At 43.5% G+C, this 22411-nt stretch overlaps 1 long non-coding RNA gene across 1 annotated transcript; it reads right to left on the bottom strand.

The window, feature by feature from the left end:
• Positions 1 to 850: 850 nt before the first annotated feature.
• LOC144584579 (uncharacterized) lies at positions 851 to 17528 on the bottom strand. Its single transcript, XR_013538926.1, has 2 exons — positions 17375 to 17528; positions 851 to 7164 (listed from the first exon to the last, which is right to left on the bottom strand). It is a non-coding gene; the product is annotated as an uncharacterized LOC144584579 (long non-coding RNA).
• Positions 17529 to 22411: the final 4883 nt, after the last annotated feature.

Here is a 22411-nt window from a genome sequence, read left to right as displayed (position 1 = left end):
AACCATTCTTTCAGGAGGGATAAAAAGGAAAGAAAAGTAACAGGAAAGGTCATGATAGTGAAACAAGAGGAAGGTCGTACAGATAGTGGAAAATATATCATTAGCATCGGTACAGAGTCAGTAATGTTGAGGTGACTAAATACATCTGGAAGAGCCCTAAGTTAGAGCAGTGCTTTTTGCCCTCTAGCCACGAGGACCGTTTTGGTCCATCCAATATGGCCAATGGTCCAGGAGTTGGAGGACAAGACCAAAACATCTGCAGGTCCAAAAACTGAACACCACTGAGTTAAATGGTAAATTGTTAGTCAGGAAGATAACATTGCTCTGCTATAAACAAGTATGTTGTTTCTTCAGTTCTATGGGTCTTATACCATTAATTTTTGCATGACAGTCAGGAATCCTATTGGCGCAGCATTTCTCTCCATAAGTCAAATCGATTGAGTTTGTATGGAAGTCAGGAATGGAACAGGTCCGCCTTTTGTCTTCACTGGTTCCCATCTGCCACACAACTGGTAAAAGCACATGAGCACTGCCTAGAATAAAATGTGGCAACCCTTCCCTTAAGCCAGTACATTTTCATTTATATCTATTTTGGTTTTTTTCTCTATAAGCTAAAATGAAAAAAAAAAGTGAAACCACAAAGACTTTGTGAAAGGTGCATGATCAAAGTAGCAGTGAAGGCTTCAAGATCTCGGGGAAGAGGGAAACTGAGGAGGTATGACAGTTTAATTCCACTTCCCCCCCCCCCAAAAAAAACTTTTTCAGAAACCTGAAATGAAATAAAATAACAAAAAGTTCCAGTGAAAAACTTCCATTCTAGATTTGGAGTGCTTTTTCTTTTCTATCTCCCTTTTCTTTTTTGCATGTGTTTTTGTTTTTACATGCAGCCTTATTTCAGCTTTAATTTAACATATCTGGGGAAACAGCAGCAACAGCATAGATGTATAGTGAACTATTCCTCAGCCACAGGCCCTTGTTATGTCCTGAATTATGCAAGCAAAAAATAAGGACCCCTCCCCCCCAAAAAAGCTTCATTACTTTGATGCGAAGAACACAGACAAGAGTTCTTTTCAAAAATAAGTAAGCTTGTCGCTGGGAGGGTGGGGGGTGGAACCGGGTCACTCCCTCCCTCTTCCTTCCTCCCTAAACTCATTTCCATGCTGTTTTTTTTTCTTACAAACAAAAACAAAACTTATTCCTAACATATCCACAGAATTTTAACTCACCAGCATTTAAATTTAGATCCTTCCTTTGCTTGACCAAGTCCAGCAACATGTACATGCTGTTTTAAGTACTTAACATGCTGAGATACTCACGTTCAAACCCTTTAATTAAGGACTGCTGGATAGCTCAGTGTTTTAGGTCTTTGGCTGTGGAACCAAAGGTTGGGAGTTTGATTCCCCTTGTGCCTCCTTGACAGGAGCTGGACTCAGTGGTCCAGAAAGTCTCTTCCAGCTCTGCAGTTCTAAGACTATTATCTAAAATTTCCAGGGCGGTTGATAGAAAAAAGGCATAAAGCACCAAAATACATATGCCACACATCCACAAAATACACAAAAGGCCCAGGTTCTAAAAAGGCATGGGGCTGCCCTGTGTCCAGCTTTGCAGAGGGTGGTTCTCTCTTTGTGGCATTCAGCAGAGCAGGGATGTTCTTAGAGTGCAACTCCCATAGGCCAGAAAGCCAGTGACGAAGGATGATGGGACCTGCAGCCCAACCACATCTAGAGAGACACCAGTTCACCCTTCCTGTGCCTGAGGACAGTTGTGGGTTTAAGGATAGTCCTCTGTTTAAAGAGCTGTTTGGCCCATGTTAGAAAAGAACTGTAAAAAGATAGCGCTGGAGCCTAAAGGTTTGAGTGGAGACAGATTTGCAAAGTCGCTTGGTCTGTATGCAAGCCATTGAGGGTTCAATGGCTGGAGATCCTAGCCCTAGCAAAGGGAAGAGACCACAATTAGAGGGGGAACTTTTGGGCAAGGTATTGATTTATTTGGGCTCAAGCTGTTGAGGGGCAAAGAATCCACAGTGAATCTGCAGCCAGTCTGACTGATGTTACTTTTGGGACCAGTGCTAATGAGTCGGGCTGGTGCGGGGATGCTGTTTTGCAAGTTTTTTCTCTCTCTCTTTTTCTTCTTCTTCTTTTTTTTTTTTGCATGATTGAAGCGCTCGGAGGAGCAAAGTGAAGTACAGAGCCAGGCTCTAAGCCGACTGATCTGCTCCAACACCCTTTTATGTCTGCACTTAGAAAGTCTCTCCAGCTGGGGACTTTCAAGGGTAATTTGGAATTTCTCGTACACGTCAAGAAGTTCTGACAAAGTGCAGGGCTATCATCTCTGAGAGATGCAGCTTGATGGATGTTTTTGTAATTAGCATATTGCTTTCGATTTTGTTTAACTTTATTGCATCCACTTCAAATGGGCACTGAATTTAATTGCTCTCTCGGAGCTCAGGAAGCATACCCCTTCTCTCCCCCACACCATGCCACCACCACCACCAGAGCTGCAATTTTGAGAGAAGATTTTGGGGTGAGGAGGGAATATTTATTTGTTAAAGTATGCAAGAATATGTAAAAAGGTCATTTCAAATAATAATGATACAGAAAATAAAACTATTAATTAGTTAAGAGCAGGCTTGCTAGGTCAATAGAATTAATAAACTCACTGAAGAACAAGTAAAAACCAAAACATTTGGGATAGCATCCTGTGAGTAGTCTCAGCTACACCAGTTCATTGAGTCAATGGGGTTTACACATGTGTTGAGTCACCACTGAATCAGCTGATCCAATGATCTTCTTTGGCTCAGATCACCAATAGGATTTGGGCGTTTAAAACAATTCAGCAATTCAAACAAGAACACCCACAAATGGAAAGAGTATACACCAAGCCAAGCTCTCCCTAAGCATGGAATGATGTCAGTACCAACCAGACCTCCAAAGGCATTACATTTGGGGTGCTACCGTAAGAAAGCACTTCTATGCATCATGATGGTGGGACATGGAAGGAGCTTCTGCCCAGCAGTTCTCCAGCAATTGGCAGGTATATAAAGAAAGGCAATACTGCCTCAGCTATTGATATGAATCCATTTCTGGGGTACAACTCAGCTACTACTGAATGTGCTGGCTAGGGATGCTGAGAGCTGAAATCCTAAGCAGATACTTTCTCCAATTGTGGGCGTATGAAGTCTTATGCTAAATTTGGCATGGCTTTCCCATAACCCTTCAAAAGAACAGAAAAAGGGAAATCAACTTTTTCACAGACTTCATTTATATGTTTTGCTGCCTGTTCTTGTGCCTTTTTTCTTTCTGGAGGAACTTTAAAGAGTGAGAGATCAATGGAAGATTTTTTAAAGACAGAAGGTTCACCTCATCTGAAGGTGAAGTAGAAACTGGGCTGAAAGCCAAAGATATTTAATAAAATCATCTAATATCAGCCCAAGCTCATTAGAATGTCTGCAGTCAAGACAAACTGCAGAAAAACAAGCCACTGGTTGGAGAACAGAGTTTTTTATTTAATTAATTTAGATGTGTTATAAACCATCTTATCGCAAGAGAACAGGGCACTTTGAAACAATAACAATAATTTTAAAATAATCCTCCTGTTACTCCGTCTGCAACCTTGCAATATATAAAAGGAGGAAGCCTTCCACAATGGTGGTCTCCTATTGGATGTAAGATGGGCTCCAACCGCAGAGTCTTGGTTGTACAGGACAACGGACAGCTCCTCTGTGATGCAGATGGTCACCATCTCAGAAGGTGTAAAGAAGCCTTCTCCACTGAGTTTCCTTCTAGACTTGGTGGGCTACAACTCCCCATACTCTCAGCTCACAATAGATCTGGAAAGTTGGTTTCTAGCAGAACCTGGAAATGCTACTGGCTTTGTTGATTGGGTTATCCTTGGAATTGTGATTTAAAACAGTAGTTTTTCCAAGATCTGCTCTAAATGATGGTTCAGGCCGTCGTGCTGACAGGGAGTGGGGGCCGGATTTGTGAGTGTTGTGATCCAAAAAAAGCAACTTTTCCAAGTTCTGCTAAACTGCCAGGCATATCTCTCACAATGGGGACGCCTGGTTACAGAGAGCAACCACAGGAGAGATACTTTCTTTAGTGATCCCTTGCCTAACTGCCATAGAATGAGGTGCCTAAGAAAGGAGCCTAAAGGACAACCTGAGCTGTTAGGGAGGCATTTGGTGGAATAATTGGTCCCATATTGTGTATATCACATATGTAATGTACACATTTTTCTTAAAATGGCCAATAATAAAAGTGATTGAGAGATGGGTATGAGTTCTAAGGCATTTTAGTTTTACAGTGAAGTTCCAGAGTCAGAGAACAATACATTTCTGGACTGTAATACCCACAGTCATCCAACCCAGCATGACTAATTTATCGGCAGTGGCATCCACAGAGAAGCAAAAAGGTAGCTACAGCAGCTACAGCTGCCAGGTACAAGGAATCTATGGGTCAGTCCAGTTGCTTAGAAAGTGAAGTCCCATCCTGAGCCCCACATTATATCTCCAAGCAGGGATGGGAGGTGGCCAAGATACCTAAGGGATTATGTCACTTTCCTAACTGTGCATCTTGTAGGGTCAAAGAGGCTGTCTTGCTCAGGGACATAGGTTTTGACTTCTGTTTGAGCGGAAGCAAAATGCTTCCAATTTTAATACAGGGTGGTGGTGAAGGAACAAACATACACCAGCAAATGTGCCCTAGATAGCAAACATTTGGGGAACATGATTCTCCTTCTGAACAAAAAGGGGGATTTGGATCAGCATGATTGCAAATGAGGCATAATATGGCCAAGCTGGTTTTCCTTTGTGAACAAGACATGGCTTCCTGGAATACATCATTTTTGTCAGAAGTGCTGAGCAAACAGAATGCACAGCATGGCCTTTGCCCTCAACTGCACATCCCATCACCTCCAAAGCTGTTTACCTTTCTATGCCTTGCCTGCTCTCTTCACCCCCATCTCCCAGCTTGCTCTACACGCCTTCTGTCATGGTCTCCCTTCTGCCTGAACTAGCTTCCCTTTTGTTTGACAGGTGGCTCCTTTGAAACCTCTTCAAGCAACTGCCTTGCCTTCACACAACATCTGCCCTCAAACATCCCTTCCACCTCAGTTTTATATGCTGAACATGGTACACTGAAATTTCCCAGATGCTTAGAAAGGCAGAGCATTGTCTTCAAAACAAGCTTGGAGTGCAACTGTTTTGCACTTGGCTGTTTTGCATTTTTTTGCAGCTTACACAAAGTGCACATAGTGGGTGAATCTTCAAGCCAAAGGTTACCCACCAGTCACTATATTTGGTGATCTCTCTCCTCCTCCAGCCCCAGCTAGGGCATACCAACACATTGCCCCTGGGACACACATGATCCCCAAACCCACATATAGTGACATGATGTGCCAGGAGCTGGAAACAAGGAGTTGAATGCAAGCTAAGCCAGTAGTTGGGACCTAAGGGCAAACTAAAAGTCAAAACTGAGGAGCAATCCAACGTCAAAGCCAAAAATCAAACAAGAGGACAAAACTGGAAGCCACAAATCAAAGCTAAAGTATAACTAAAGATACAGGAATAGGCCAGGATTCAGGAAGACACTGTGGATTAAACAAGATTGAATTAAATGAGAAGCCTACTTCTACTCCTCCTTCACCAGGCTGAGCCAATGGATAACCTGGGTGTTCAGAGTCAAGTCTAGGACCTGAATGAATGCCTCTGGAGTACATTGCCACCTGTAGTTCAACAGACCATCATTAGAGGCTGCCACACCCAGATTCCAATGCATCCAGGGGAAGGAGATTTTTTGCAAGAAGTACAGGTGTAGGATAAGTGATGTTCAAATCATGCCATGCCAATTGCCCCATTGGTCTCACCACATCCACTTTAGTAGGCCCAGTCTCTACCATCTTGGTTTATTTCTGATCCATAACCTTGGCTAGAAGGGGAAAGGGTCTAGTCATGGCAGAATTAGCACATTTCCAGTTCAGAACCAGAAGGCAGATCATCATTATTATCTAAGAATTGCAGAGCTGGAAGGGACCCTATGGATCATGGAGTACAGCCCCTGTCGAAGATGAACAGTGGGAATCAAACTCCCAACCTCTCGTTTTACAGCCAGAGACCTAAACCCCTGAGCTATCCAGCAGTTCATTATGAAGACTGGTTCCTTAGCCTCCATATCTTTTCCAGACTCTTCCCCCTGCAAATGCTCTTCCACCTGCAAGAGTGTTATGAAGGAACTCTGGGGGTTAGATACCCTGTGCAGGATCTCTGCTCTCTAACCCATGTAGGGAAAGTCAGGATGGGAAGAGCTGAAATATGGAAGGATGAAGGCCGCTGGTGGCAGATTCTCAGAGTTGGGGTCCAGGAAAGTCACTTTTCTGCTCCTAATATACAAACTAAGATCTGTACAGATCTACTGACCATTTTTATAGGAAATAGATGTTCAATCCAGTAACAAGCTCCGTGCAGATCCATTTGATTAAGCTGTTTGGTAGAAGGTTAATTGATATGCCAAAGATATTGTTCAAGCTTTGTCTTCAAGGTTATCCACCACTTGCCAAAACCACAGTGATGTGAAAGGAATCAGAAATTATCTCTATCAGTAACAGACTGTTCTCAACAGATGGCAAAATAAATCAAAAGTGCTCCAGTGGAATGTTGTTGCTTTTACATAGGAAGATGCAGGGGAAAGAAAACATTACTCTTGTCCAGTCATGTTAGACTACAAGTCCCATCATCCCCACCTAACAGTTGTGTTGTTTGAGGATGACAGGAGGGTTATACATAGAGAACACCAGGTTCACAAAGGCTTTGTTTGTTTGTTTGTTTGTTTGTTTAAAAAACATCTATGGCATACTGGTGTACATTCAACAGCATGTCCTGTACAGATTAAAAACCTAAGTTAGTGTTTATTGTTGGTAGTGTTTTTGTTCTTTGTTGAGGTCAAATAAAGGAAGTCCTACCAGCAAGTTGGGTGAAGCAGGGGAGGCGGATCCAAAACCGAGGTCCAAGAACAGTCGAGAGTCAAGACAGTCAGGCGGTAAGAGCAAACAGGCAGAGAGAGTCCAAGCAACACACTCAACTCGATCCAACATCATACACAGCAGGCAAGTCACAGCCAGAGTCAGGATACGGTAGGCAAAATCTGGACCTCCAAAAAGATGGTGTCCCTGAAAAAGACACAATTCCAAAGGCAGAGGTTTATACTGCTAAGCAGCTGGAGATCCAGCCGCAGGGGATTGAGTGGCTGATTTCCCTAGGAAGATGGGCTCAGCTAGAGGGACTTGAACTGCTGGTGTCTCTGGGAGGAAGACCTTTCCCTCAATGAGACCCCTATGCCTGAGGAAAGCTCTTTTCATGAAGAAGTCTTCCTTGCAGGTGAGCAGTTTGCCTGGGGGCCTTATGCCTTCAGTCTATGGCATTCTGCTGGGCTGGGTGTGGGTCCAGCCTCCTCTTCCGACTCTGTCACAGAGTTGCCTTCATCTGGCTATTCAGCCTCCTAGACCTCCTAGAAGGGTCTGGTAGTGTCTGCAGGGGCTCTTCAGCTCCTCATCAGCTTGAGTTCAGGTTCTAACTCATGACAAAGTGGTTGTGTGTCATTTTAGCTGCAGTGCATTAAAACCACAAATCTTATTAAAGGAACGGTGTGTCTCCTATCATGATTTCCCTTCACGGTTGTACTTCCATCACATCTCTGTGCCTCATCAGTCAGACTTGCAAATAGAATCTATATCCCGCCCCCCTCCAGTGACCAATTCAAAATAAACACAAGCAAAATTTGCAACAGGCAGAGGTAAAGAAAGCCTGCGCTTTCATCACTTGAGCCAGCTTTAAGTCAGTGATGCCCATCTACCTAAAGTCTCTTAATTCTGTCCCAAGACTCAAAGGAAATTAAGACTGCAGACAAGAATTCTCAACAGCTGAAAGATGTATTTGGTTCCTGCTAGCTGCTAGCTACTCCATTCTGAAATTGTATAGGGCATCTCAGAAAATGCTCTATGCATCTGGGTGATTCCTGGAGCCTGGAAAATTAACATTTTGGCCCTGCTGGCTGAAGAGATTCTAGGAGTTCATTCCAAAAGAAGTAATTTCTTCAAACTCTGGGCTCATTGCATCTGAATCTAATGGCTGGAATGTAATTCTTGGTTTCCATTGGTTAGAAAGAGATGGCTTGCACAGGCTGAGAACATTGTCCTAGGCAGGACTTCTTCCTAATCCAGCCTGACCGCTGCAGAGATTGGACCTGGTCTGGATCACTGTCTACTACTCAGCTACATTCCGCCGCCCCCCCTTGTCCACCGATCCAGACTCCCTTGGGCAACACTTCTCTTGGTTATGTCTTCTGATGGGTCTTAGACTCATTTCCAGAGCTTCTGCTTCAAGGAAATGGAAAATAACGTAAGAAGAAGATGAGATCCATTTATTAAAAGCCTCATACATGATTGCATTGACATGATGGCAGTTTGTGGAGGGAGAGGCAGGCAGCAGACAGAGAGGGGGAAAAGGAAAGCCATCCCCCCCCTTAGTCCACCTCTAATTCCACTCTTCAAATGTATTACGATTAATAATGGCCCCCAGACTATTGTACGCAAACCTCCCAACTCAAAGAGGATTATGTACGAATAACCTATTATGATAGTCTAGAGAGAGGCACGAGGGGGGGAGGCACTCAAGCTTGAGTTCTCTCCCACCCCACCCTGCCTCCATGCCCTGGCATTGGCACTCGGCCAGCAAGCACCTCCAATTATTTTGGAACAAGTTTGAAAAAACAAACAAACAAAACCCTGTTTAACTGTTTTGCCTAGCCACTCCGTAGCAGGAAATGAGTTATAATTTAGTGCTCCTGGCTGGGTAGAGAGGAGTAATTTGGCGAAAGGAGCAGAGAGCTGTTCAAACAGATAATGAACACAGAAAGACAGGTTGAAGGCACCACCACTTTCCAGACATGGATTTATACCAAGATTTTGTGATGAAATATGTGAGAAAGCGAAGCAACTGGAGGTGCTTACAGATGTTGCTGTTTTGGGCAACAATTCCTAGAACCACTGTATGGATTGGAAGATTCTAACAGTGACATCCCAAAAGAGAGAGAGAGGAACTTTTCCAGCTTTCATGGCAGTCAGGCTGGTTGGTAGATTTTGGGAGCCGTGGTCCAAAAGCAGCAGCTTTCTCCTGTCTCAACAGCTCTACCCACACCTGTCTTCTAGGAACTAGCATTCGGATATGGCCAAACCATATCTACAGAGGCCCCTTGCCATTCATTCCTTCCCCTTCTAAACATCATCCTCCGTACAAATATTTCAAGGCACTAATCTCAGCAAAAGTATCTCCAGGGTGACACAGACCACGGCTAAGTATTCATCAGTCACCCATTTTGCTCTTTTGTTAATGAGGATTGCTATTCTGTTACTTTGAGTGAGGGGGCCAATTCCCCCCCTCCTTTTTAAAATAAGTGGTTGTAAAAGATGGTCTCTGATGGACAGGAAGGGCTGGAAGATGGGTCTTAAATGAGCAGCATTAACTTAACGATGGCTGCTGCTGAACAGCTATTTGGCCAGTTAGAGTTTGCCAACTGTGATCTAGCTTTTGTGAAGATGAAAGGTATCTGAATTTTGCAGCCAGGTGCCAAAAAGCCAATAAAGGACAGAGGGATTTCTCCTGCAACATGCAGCTTTCTTTCAGGAGAACTGGTGCTTCCATTGAGACAGGCATTGCATGTCACAGAATCCTCCTGCTCAGTTTTGCATGTTTGTAAATGGATATCATAAAAATGCTAGAAAGATCCGTGTGGACAGCTCAGTAGTTGAAGTCTCTGGCTGCAGAGCCAGAGGTTGGGAGTTTGATTCCCCCTTGGTGCCTCATTGGCAGGGGCCGGATTCTATGATCCATAGGATCCCTTCCAGCCCTACAGTTTTAAGGTCATGATGATCTTACATCTCAAGGAAATGCAAATTCTAATAGGCTGGCTCCACTATCAATGAAAGGTTGCAGAGTGAAAAGATAATCACCTGGGAAATGTTAACACTATATAGGTGTATGGTTTAGCTCCCGAAGCTGAAGAATTTGCTGCCTTCAGTCCTCTAAGGTTTGGTGGTAAACTTTCATTTGGTAAAGGAGTTAGCACTGTGTTTCAGAATATAATCAATTCACTATCTTGTTTGTACAGGGTTTTTTTTCCAAATACTACTTTGCCATCCTATTGGCTTTGGAGCCGATATAGAATAACTAAGGCTTTGGAAAACAAATAATGCAAAAATATGGATTAAGCTGATCAAATCTGAATTTCCAGGCATGATTAGATTCCCTGGGATTGAGTAGCCAGAACAGCAGGTTGAGGAATCCTTGTGGAGAATTAGGGTTGGGGTCAGGAAAATCAGATTAATGGGGAAGGGAGATTAAATGTAATTGCAAAGGAGGATTTAAAAAATGACAGTCCTTCATAAGACAATGTTAAGCAACGTTCCAGACAGTGAACGAGACATGTCGGTCGAATGAACAATCCAGAAGTAATCATGGAAGGCACTGTCAGACCCTGTGTTTATGACTTGGAAAGTCAGGCAGGGAAAGGGGATCCATGCCCATTTCAGCCAGCCTCAAAACAGGCGGTTGAGCGCTCAAAATGATTTCTTGCCATTTTATTTCTGAAAACTATCATGTGGGACATCCCCTTACCCACTCACTCCCTGGGTCTCCTTGAGCATCTCCAGGTTCAGCCAATGGGTCAGGGATCTCTTGCAAAAGAGGACAAAAACGAAAAGCAAACAAATAGTTGCAGAGCTATAAAACACCTGGCTCAGTTCTTACTCTTTGCTTGATTGGACACACAGCCATGAACCCAGGGCCTCTCTGCCACCTTAGTTCCTCCCTGGTCAAGCTCCTGTATTGACACAACCTGTACCTCTCCAGGATCTCCAATCTCTGGAGGGGGTGCCCGCGCAAAACAGGCTGTCCTAGAGGGTTGATGGGCCAGGGCCAGCTGTGTGTCCTGCAGGAGCCCCTGTCAGGCTTCAGACCAGGGAAGTGCCTTTTACGTCAGCACACACTGTTTTAACATCTTGACCCCTACAGTGTCATCATGGCTTTATTATTCAGCCTGGTTTTTAACAAGTTTTTAATGATGTTTGAAAGCCTTCTTAAACTCTGTTCCTCAGGCACATTAAATCAAAATACTAAATAATAAACACAAATGCACTCTCGTGCAGAAAGACTGGCAGGGCAAAGAAAGTAACTCCTCCAAGCTCTGCCTCCAAGGTGAGTGGATCAACTCCCTGCCAGACCGACAGCCAGGGTGTATGCCTTAATAAAAGTGCTCATCATTCAATCCTTTGTTGCTTCTGCTGCACAAGAGAGACCAGACCAGACGTTGCTCTGAGCTGTGGCAGTTTTCTGCCTCATGCAATACAACATATGGGAAGGAGACGGATTAATCTCAGTTTGGGGCTGGGGGTAGGGAATAGCGCAATATTTTGCTGATGGAATTAAACCTTCAAGGGATTTCCCCCAATCCACATAAAGACCTGAGAGTGCTGGTTGGTTGGCATTTAGGGTCCACTGTGTTATGAACGGATGGATGTGGAAACACCGCTCGCCCTCTGCTGCTCCATGCCAGATGCAAGGCATAACTCCAGCTAAAGCCAGGATTAGGGCAGTGCTGGCCAAGGGCCTCCCCCTCCCCCATCTGCTTCCCACCGCCTGGCTTCTGCAAGCTGTTGTCAGCAGGCATCTCTTTGGCCCGTACGCCAGTTGCTATGACCCCTCTCTTAGCCTGGGTTGCCAGAGGTTTGCTCTCCACCATATATACAAGGGAGGAAAACAAATCCATGGAGATCAGCCTGTTTCCTCTCACCCCCCAACCTCTTTCTAAGGTCTTGAATCTGCTTCCCACATCCCTGAATGTATGTGCCAGGGGCCACAAATTCAGCCCTGTAATGAAGAAGCACTCCCTCCCCCCCCCCCCCAGATTTGTTCTCTTACATGATGCAGACCTGGATCGTGCAAGTACCTAGCAATGCCTGTAAGTGAAAAAGAAATCCACATGAACTAATCTTACATAGGAACATATCAGATAATAGATTCATCCAGTATGTGAGACTGTAATGTGAGAGGGAGTGGGTATCTTTCAGTTCTCACAGACTGGTGCCCTGAAATATTTTCCTCAGGAGGAACTGTGGCATCATCGGCTACCCCTCTTGGAGCTTTCTGTTTGCTCTGAGCTTAACTGCAGCCCTCATAGTACGTGGGAATATACTGCTGAAATACACACCTCAGCGATCAGACTTGCAAATTCAATATATGTTTACCTTCCAATGACCAGTCACAAAATAGGGAGAAAGGTTGTGTAAAAAAAGAAAAGAAAAGCATGATAAATGCAAGATGTTTTGGTGAAGAAAAGTGCATGGTATCAAACAAACACATTTTTCACCAACTTCTAAGAATGTCCTAAACATATTGACAAGTTTGACCCTCAAAGTAACACACAAAGCCATGGCCACAAAATATCACCCTTGATACTCTGTGGACCCGCTCAGCATCCTTCCTGAGAAGCAGCCTTTGTACTTTCTCTGACTGTTTGCACCATGTGCTCCAAAACTGAAAATCACACATCCCTTCGTTCTGTGAAATGGTGAGGTTACCCTGAGATGCAGCATTGCATTTTATTCTCCAAACAGCACATGCAGAGTGGTGGAATTCATTCTCATATTTAATTCATGCTTAAAGCCTTCCATTGCATACTTTGAGTGAAGCGCTGGTGGAGTTTCCAGTCTGTTGCATCATGGTTCAGGAGGTCACTCCTGTGGAAAGCAGCTGCACCCAGAATGGTACAGCTTCCTTCTTCAGGGCACAGCTGGCATTCCCCCCCCCCTGAATGGCATAGAAAGACTGACCCCACACTTGTCTATACACAGGGATGGTCAATTGTATTTTGGTACTAAAGCTGTAAAACCCAAACAGCTTTCTGTAGCAATGGGAGGGTCGGGGAAGACGATGGGAGCCTCTCCTTTGTTTATCTTGGCTCTGCAAGCTTTTCTCTGAAAACATCCTCAGGAAACAAAACCCAGAAAGATTTGTTATGTGCCCATATTCTTTAAGGTGAATGAGAGCAACTTAAAAGTGCATCTGCCCTAAATTGTTATAGCTGTTCAATACCTCTTTAACTGTCGTGATTCCTTCCTGTTGAATCCTAAGATTTGTCCTTTGAGGTGAATTTGAATTCTTCCATTGGAGTTCAAGGGAACACACCTAACATCCCTAAGCCAAGATTTCTAAGTACTGTATGTTGTTAAACTACAGACCCTAAGATTAGATAGATCATGCCAACTGTGGCGTTACGACTGTGTAGCAAAGATGGCACCTACGGAAGTCCTGCTAAGGTGTTGCAGAATATTAGATGCAAACACACGTGAGGCTTGTGCTGAAATAAAAGTGGCTAGTCTTTTAGGTGGCACACAACTGTCCTAAATCAAACTGCTAGTCCAAACATTGAATCAATTGCTCACTGTGAAGTCTTAGTGGTAACCCTTCTAATGGTAAATTTATTAACATGGCTCTTATGTTCTAACACAATGAATACTAATACGATTCCCAGAAGTTTTAATCCAGCTGGGACTGTTGACTGGATTTCTTGTTGTTTTTCTTACATGCCATCCACTTGCCTCCAACTCATGGTGACCTTGAGTATGAATGAGAAATCTCCAAAATGTCCCGTCCTTAACATCCCTGCTCAGCTCTGGTAAACAAAAGACTGTGGTTTCCTTGATGGAGTCGGTCCAACTCGTATTTGCTCTCCCTCTTTGGCTGCTGTTCTCAAACTTTCCCAGCAGGTCTTGCCTTCTCAGGATGTGCCCAAAATAAGACAGCCTCAACTCTGTCATTTTTGCTTCCAGCAACAGTTCCATTAGATGGCTCTAAGACCCACTTGTTGGTCTTTTTTGGCAGTCAAAGGTACCCGCAAAGCTCTCCTCCAGCACCGTATTTCGAACGCATCCATTTTCTTCCAGTCTGCTTTCTTCAGTGTCCAGCTGTCACATCCGTACATAGTAAATGGGAATACAAGAGATTTAGGCCTCTGGCTGAAAATGGATTTTGGCCTCTGTGGTTGTTGGGGGAACAAACTAACATAGTTACCATTTTTTTAAAAAAAATGTTGTTATGGCTATAAAAATAACTGCTCACTTGGAGAGAGGCTCAGAACTGGCTGATAACCCATTATTTTGAAAAGTAACCTCTCAAGCCATGCTTTCCTCTGATCACATGGTACAGCTTTCCTTGTTTCAGTTACTTCGTTGATTCTAAGAGAAAAATCAATGTGTATTGACAAAAAAGCATTTTTTTCTCCCCCCCCTCCCGCATACAAGGGTGAAGACAGCGGCACAAAATGTGATGTGACACATTTATCACCTTCCTGTATTGACGGCGGAGGAATCAAATGACCTACCCTTGACAGCATTTGCCAGGTGATGGAGAATAGGAAGAGAGAGAGAGAGAGAGAGAGAATGGCTTTCTGCCAGGTGGTTATGATAGGCAGAAATGATCTTGTCCTTTCTGCATCTTCTGTTAATAAATCTTAGGCACAGTATTAAGATAACACTGACTTTTATTCTCCTGGCCCACAAAGGGACATCTTGGTTATAATCCCCAGAACCCTCTCAAGGGGACTGGGGGGGGGGCAAAGTTCCACATTACTCAGGGGATTTGGGATTGCAAGGGGGCGCAGAAGACATAGGGTAGAGCGAGGTGGGGTGCTGGGCATTTTTGAATGGGAAAATGGTCGTGGACAAACTGATGGTTCTGAAGTCTTTCAGCTCTGGTTCATTTTTTAAAAAAAATTAGGAGATTGGCTAATAGTTTTAGGAATATATGTCTCTTTGCTGTATTACATGTCTCTTTGTTGGGATTTGAAACCAATACCCAGGTAATCGTTTCAAATCTCAGCAGTTCAACAGGCCTCTGGTATTGTACATCCTGTGATTTCACAAGGAGGAGAGTTTTACAAGTACTACAGCGCTCCAGAAAGACAAATTAATTGTTTCTAGTCCAAATTAAGCCTGAGTTCTCATTAGAAGCCAAGGAGTCTAAATGGAGACTCTCATTGTTAGGGCATATCATGACACAACAAGACTCCTAGGAAAACAGAACAATGCTGAGGAAGACAGAACACGAGAAAGGTTCACATAATAAAAGAAGCCACAGGCCCGAATTTGCAAGACTGAGCAGGGCTGTTAATGACAGTACATTTTTTTCATAAAAACTGTTAAATTGGAAATGACTTGACTGCATATCCGGCATGCCTATCTCCACGCACCACATTTCCCGCGCTCTGATTTCACCTATGAAAACAGGGCCATGTTTGTAGCATTCGTATTCTTCAACAAGAAGACACCTCTGAACCTTTTCTCCCTGTTGTTGGTGGTGCCACTCTGCTGAATGTGTTGTAGGTTGGTCTGGAAGGGCAGCACGTGCTGGGCAGCACCATGGAGAGTTCCCTGCGAGCCCTTCACAGTAGACATTGGGACGCAATTGTGGCGCAAAATGTAGTTAAGTCTACAGCATGACAAAGCTTCTGCATGTTTTGGTGTTCATGCACATGTATAATTATGCAAGTGTGCTGGGTAAAACCTTGTCCATTCCCCAAGGAGGGATCAAGAGACCCCAAGAAAGGACAAATGACAATAATTTCAGCATCTCAACAGTAGAGGTAGATAAAAAGCCTGCTTCTATTCATTTCCAGTAAGAATTTAGCAGCTTTCATTAAGAAATGAATGGCATAAAATGTCGGAGAAACACTAAGAGATTAATCTATTTATTTGTTTGTTTGTTTAATTTCTATACCCGCTATCTGCCAACCCAAGCCACTCTGGGCAGTTAACATAATACCACAAAACAAAATCTAAAGATAATACAAAGCAGACAATAAAATTAAATAATCTATACAAAATCAACAGATTAAAAATTCAGGCCTAGGGCTTGAGTGCTGAAGTCTTAAAGGCCTACATCCTGATGCCACTTCTTCCTGAAAGATGCCTCATATTCACCATTTCAGACAACATATTCCTCTACAGGCTGGGAAGAGTGGCATCTCTTGAACTAAGCCAGTGAAAATAAGGAGAGGTATTCAGTTTCTCTTGGTTTGTAAAAATGGATTTGCTGACATTGGCAAATTTCTTCATATTTGGCATAGGGGATGAAAATGTGCTTTAGCAACTTCAAATCCAGGAGAAAATGAAATAGGGAGAGATTTCTCAGTCCTCAAGGCTAACTTTTCTTTAAGACGGGAATCCTCAAAAGGCTTTTTAAAAATATCAAGGAAATAACAGTCACTTTAAAAGGAGGAAAAATAAAATATTGGAGACCTTCCATCTAAGTACCTCTCTCTTGGAGAGGTTAATAACAAGTGAGAGAGGCTTTCTTTGTTCTTTCCTGCTGTTGTTTCCACTGCTGTCTTCCTCTTCTCCTCGGTCTATGACTGTGCTATAGGATTTACTCTGAACCCACCACCACCATCAAACAGATTCAGAGCAGATCCATCACCACCCCACTGACACCAAAGCCATTAGCTTCCTCTGCTTATTTTGTGAACCCCAAACATTTGATAAGATGCTAATGTTTTTCCAATATTGTCTCAAATCCAGTTGATGGTCCCTAATTGTTTGTTCTGGGCAGGGAGGGGGATGTGGTTCTGCAATCCATAGTGGTTTCCTTGTTTTTAATTTTTGCATTTCTTAGCTATAAGACAGCTAGGCCAAGATCCAACAGTAGGCATGCAGAAATAATATATATACACAATGCTGTCCTCTCCTTTTCCTGGTGCAGTCGACCATGCTTTCCTAGCTCTCTTGAGCATGTTTTTAAGGCACACGTATAGAAAGGAGGAAAGACTGCAAATTTTACATTGAAGCAGGAAGTCCACCATTCAATCCTCCCCTAGAGCCCTTTCTAGAAAAAACCCATCCAAGTAAAGAAGAGAAGGAAGATAACAACAACAACATCAACTAGCAAAGAGGGACAGTTGTGACATGTGAGCTATGCTTATTTTTCTCAGGACTGTACACCCTGAATCTGCAAATGCACTAAACATCCAAAGATGGGTACTCATGCCTGGGCATTTATTAATCCATGTGCCTGGCCCAAAAAAATAAGAAAAGCAGGTACACAACATTTACTTATGCAGTAAAACCCAGATGGTGTGTGGCTCCCTCCGCAAGCCCTTGTGTGGGAATACAGCAGAGCTTTTCACAACAGCCTTGTGGCACCAGGACCACTATGTTTGCAATGCAAACATAGGAAGCTGTCATTTTGTCAGCCAAACCCATGGTCCATTTAGCCCAAGCTCACCAACACTGACCATCAGCAAGAACTTTCTGGGGTTTTTCTCAGCCTTACCTGGAGATGCTGGGAAACGAACCTCAATCTGTCTGGACATAAAGGAGGATAGTCCGCTCTGCCTATTTCTTGTGAAGAACATCAGGAAGCAGCTTCTGCTCAGGAAGATCCTGGCAGCTTTGGCTGTCTTCTTTCTTTTATCATAGAGCCTCCTGTAACTTTCAGAAAAGATGACAGGCCTTAGAATTTTGAATAAAATTTGGAGGGGTACGTCTAATGCTCAAGGTAACTATCTCTCTGGGGTAATTCCAAAGTCAAAATGCTTGGAATAATTCTGAAAATAAAATGTACTGCTAGGCATTAAGAGGGAGAGACTTCAACCTAAACAGCATTTTCTTGTCATCATGCACCGAAGCGAACAGAGCGGAACAAATAGTGGTTCAGGGCATGTTTTCCTTTGCACAATGCATCGCTGTGCTTGTTGTTCTGCTCACACATGAATTTATCTTGAATCGGTTCACCTAGTAATTAAAGCCTTCCAGTTTCCTTTTGCTCAGTATTTATATGCCACGATTAGAACTTGTCAAGTGCTTCTAAAAGATGTTATCCCAGGAAACTCAGTGGAGTAAGACAGTGTTATCATTCCCCTACACACAGGTGTGGGCTGCCAAAGCAGAGGGATGATGGCTTGTCTCAAGACACCTGTTGAGTTTACAGGAATGGAGGAAGCTGCCTTCGACTGAATCAGACCTTCAGTCCACTTAGCCAAATACTACTGGCTCAGACTGGCAGCAATGACTGTCCAAGGTTTAGGGAACATGTTTTGCTAGCTCTGTCTGGAGATCCCTGGTGGTCTCCTAACCCAGTTCTAACCATGACAGACGCTGCTAAGCTATTGCAATCTGATGAGGTTGAATGGTTCAAGGTGCGCAGTTGATAGAGCAGGTGAAAATAAAACATAGAATTGGAACTTCATTGTTTGCTCATGACACTAAAGAAGCTTTCCAAATTATCATCCATCCACCAGTGGTGGTTTCGGTAATCTGTACTGCTCAGTAAAATAGAAGGGCAAGGTGTTCTTTTTACAATGAATGGGAAATGGAATAAAAGAGCCCTTTTATGCTGCATTCATCTAAACCACAAAAACCCACTGGGATTTCAAACAGTTGAGATAAAAAATGAAATATCAATTTGGTTTCTTTTTTTAAGAAATCATTTCTGTCAAGATTTAAAAAAACAAAACTATAAATGGGCTGGAACAGCCTACACAGGTTATGGAAAGGTTAGAAGGAAAGAGGGAGGGATGGAAAGAGAGCTGTATCTGTGTGTCTGTTTAAATTGGCTTTTAAAAAATGGGAACTCTTTATATGATTTGATTGAAAAGGGGTGTTCCTGGTGCCCTCAAGAATCGAATGCCTGACAATGAGACAGAAAACAAAATTGCAAGCAGTAGAAAAGCAGCTGGGACTCTCATGTCAGGCAGTGGTAAATGCAGAAATGTGTTGCATGTTTGTATATGATTGATTTGTTGCAGTGCACTCTGGTGTAGAGCACAATATAAATAAATATTATTACTATCATAAGACGCATGCCTGTGTTTGACATCTAAAATACAGAGCCTTGAAAGAAAGCCTTGAAGATCTAATAGGTCTTGCCATTTTGGTTTTTTTAAAAAAATCCAAGTTACAGGCTGCAGAAGATTGGTGAAGTTTCCCATTCAGTGCAATAGGAAGCAAAAAAAAATGGCTAGGAATCGACAAAAACGAGCTAACGACAGAAAGGAATAAAAACCAAAGAAGTGTTGTTTAAAGAAGAAGAAATATGAAAAATTCAACAATTAAAGCAAATAGAATAATCAACTAAAAACGCTTTCTTCTACAGTTCTAACAGTGCAAAGCAAATGTCGTCTCATGGCCCACAGAACAGAAAATGATGCATTCCGATTTCACAGATACTCACAGAAGCCGTACATTCCGTCTGGGAAGACTTGTGTTTTCCCAAAGCCTCCCCTGAGTTTTCATTTCCCCCCTATGGCCGGCCATTTTAATTGGGCAGGAACACCATGCCTTCCTAGGACAGTTTGGCAAATGTGGGTGGTGTTGATGGCAATGCATCACAGCTGCTGTTACAACAAGTGCTCCCAGCTTTCCTGATACCTGAGAAGTATAGCTCACACCCAGGACAGCTTTTGTTGCCTCTGCTCACCTCTCTCTCCCCCTTGCTGAGCATTTGACTCTTTTTAACTTTGGCTTCTCAGATGCAGGCAGGGGATGAGCTGGGCAGGGCTTACAGAATCAGGAATTAAAAACCAGTTGCCCTCTCCTGACGGACATTTGCTGCTTTCTTAACAAGGAGGATCAAATGGACCTGTAGCCTGGTGGTGTCAAAGGGTGGGTGAAAAGGTTAAGAGAGAAGCAAATATAAATACTTATCAGGCCAACTAACACACTGAAATGTTTAAGCAAATATAAATAAAAATATGTACATTAAAACACTAGAATTCCACCTCATAGGGGATGGCTGGGAAAATATAATTGCTTACATTTTTAGTACTCCTTGTGTTTTCAATTTCTCAGAGTGGCATTTCTTTTCCTTTTTAATATTTGTTTCCTTTATTGTCCTTAGCCTTAATATTGCCTTTTCACGATGTAAGCTGCCTCTTTATTACTCATGGTTCTTAGCTTTAAATATGGCCTTTTAATGCTACGAGCCACCATGTTAGACTCATTGTTTTCAACTTCAAATCTTGTCTTTCAGGGCTGTAAGCCGCCTTGGGTCCTTTTTCAGGGAGAAAGGTGGGGTAAAAATATTCTAAATAAATTAATATTCCAAATGAAATGGGCTTATAAGTCAATTCCAATGGAGGCAGAAGGACCTCTTTCTAAGTCAAGCCAGGGAATATTTTTTTAAAAAAAAAATGGCAGAGTGGAGAAATGTCCACCTGATTGCTATGAGGGAATAAGATCACATTCAGGCAGAAATCCTGTCATGGTGGGGAGAGGGTTTGGAAGCAGGCCTTCCCACGGGGGAGCGTCTCCGTGAGCCCGTGCTAATATGGACTGTGCCGCGTCTTCGTTTTAATTTGTATCATATATTTATTTATTTTTATTTTATTTTATTGAATTGTATATGTCTTTTATAGGCTGCCTTTCTCCCGAGGAGAATATCTGGTGTGCCACTCTAATCATTTATTGATTTGATTTAAAACATTCCTGCCCTGCCCAAAGGGTCTGAGGCGGCTTCCCTCCTTGAAAGGCCACAATGAAAGCTCAAAGCAGTGAAATATCCAAATACTGTAGAATGCGATTCATTTCATTTCCTATCAAGAACGTGAGGTAAAGCATGACTGCAAACAGATTTAGAAGCCACAGAAAGGTGAAGCCTCTCGTTTTCAGACCTTTCCTAGACAGCCTTGTCGTGAAGGGAAAAGCTTGCCTGAGGAGAAAGGTCTCCAGAAAGGCAGCTGTGAGGCCACGGGATGTTTTGACTGCTCTCCTGACCTTCATTCCTTTCTGTGGGCTGAGGGGGGAACCTTCCGGAAGCTTTTGCTCAGGAGCACCCCAGAGGGCCTGGGGAAACCTCCCCATATCTCATGGGAGAGCTGTAGGAAAGACACACACACACACACACACACACACCCCTGAGAATTCAGCTTCAGTGGGTCACCCCACAAAAGATGGGGGGGGCGCTCCACCTTTTTATCACTTGCTGCATTAAAAAAAGGCACACTTCCTCACCCAGAGGGGCAGGGAGGGGAGAAGCCCCTTCCCACGGCAGAGTGCTCTTCCCTCAGAGAAAATGGCGGGAAGCATGAAACAGCAGGGGTTCTTAGGGTGTTTAGAAGTGCTGTTCTTGTCAAGCTTTGGATGGAGACACAGGAGAGGGCGGCTTCTCCCATGGCTGCTCCTGGACAGTGGAACTCTCTGCCACCGGAGGCCAGGCTGGCCCCATCTTTGCTGTCCTTCCAACAAGCAGACCAAGACCTTTCTCTTCTGGCAGGCTCTCCCTCAGTGACCAGCTACCTGAGTGGGATTTTTAGAGAGATTTGTCATGCGTTATGGCTTTGACTGTGTTTTTAGTACGATTTTTGCTTCCCATTTCTCAGAGTGGTATTTGTTTGTCCCTTTTCCATATTTATATACTTAATTGTTTTTAGCGTCAACATTGTCTTTTAACAATGTAAACCACCTTTTTATACTCATTGTATTCAGCTTCAAATATTGTCTTCCCATGGTGTAAGCTGCCTTTAGTCCTTTTTAAGAAGAAAGGCAGGGTAAAACCATTTCAAATGAATAAACACTATCACATTTGATTAATTTTTCAAAATACTCTAACCATTTTTGCTCTTTGCTTTTTTAATACTGCTTGGTGTTTTTTTTTTAAATACTTGTAAGCCACCTTGGGTTCTTTTCAGGGGAAAGGCAGGATATAAATATTTTAAAGAACGAGAGAGCAAGTGAGCGAGCAGGACTTTGTTTAAAAAATCATCCCAAGATCCACCGGGTAGAAATAACACTGTGATCAATCCAGGTCTTGGGAGTGCTTGCCAGTCTTTAAGGAACAACACAAAAGGACGTTGGTCAACATTCAAAGAGCAGGTGGACTTTCTGAACAAATCCACAGGGAAAACGGCATTCTTTCAGCCCAGTTCACGCTGCTAGCAGGGCGAGGACCGACCCTCTGCGGTGCTGAGCATCACTGTGAATTTGGCCCAGCTAGAATCTCCCTAGTGACAAAGGCTCAGTCTGCTTCATGGAAATCCCCAGGAAAATGGGCTGATGGCTAGTCTCCCTAACACACACAGACACACACACCCTGATTCCAAAGCCAAGGGCTTCTGCTGCCTTGTCCTGGCTACTCCTGCCATCTGCCATCTGCCTCCCAGATTCTCTGTGCCATCTGCCCGGCTCCTACCCAATGATAATCCCTGCCTCCCCCAAGGCTTTGTCTGTTTTGCCTCTGCATTGCTGTACCCACTCTGGACGAGCAGATGATGGCCAGGGTGGCATGCCTGAAAGAGGGCTTCAGAAATGCGTTCGTCCCAAGAGCCACTTTTGCGCTCTAGCATGTGGGAGCGGGAGAGTCTGCTTTCAGTCC

Source organism: Pogona vitticeps, chromosome 12 (genome assembly GCF_051106095.1).
Source record: "Pogona vitticeps strain Pit_001003342236 chromosome 12, PviZW2.1, whole genome shotgun sequence".
NCBI lineage: Eukaryota > Metazoa > Chordata > Lepidosauria > Squamata > Agamidae > Pogona > Pogona vitticeps.
This window is presented reverse-complemented; position numbering and strand designations above follow the sequence as displayed.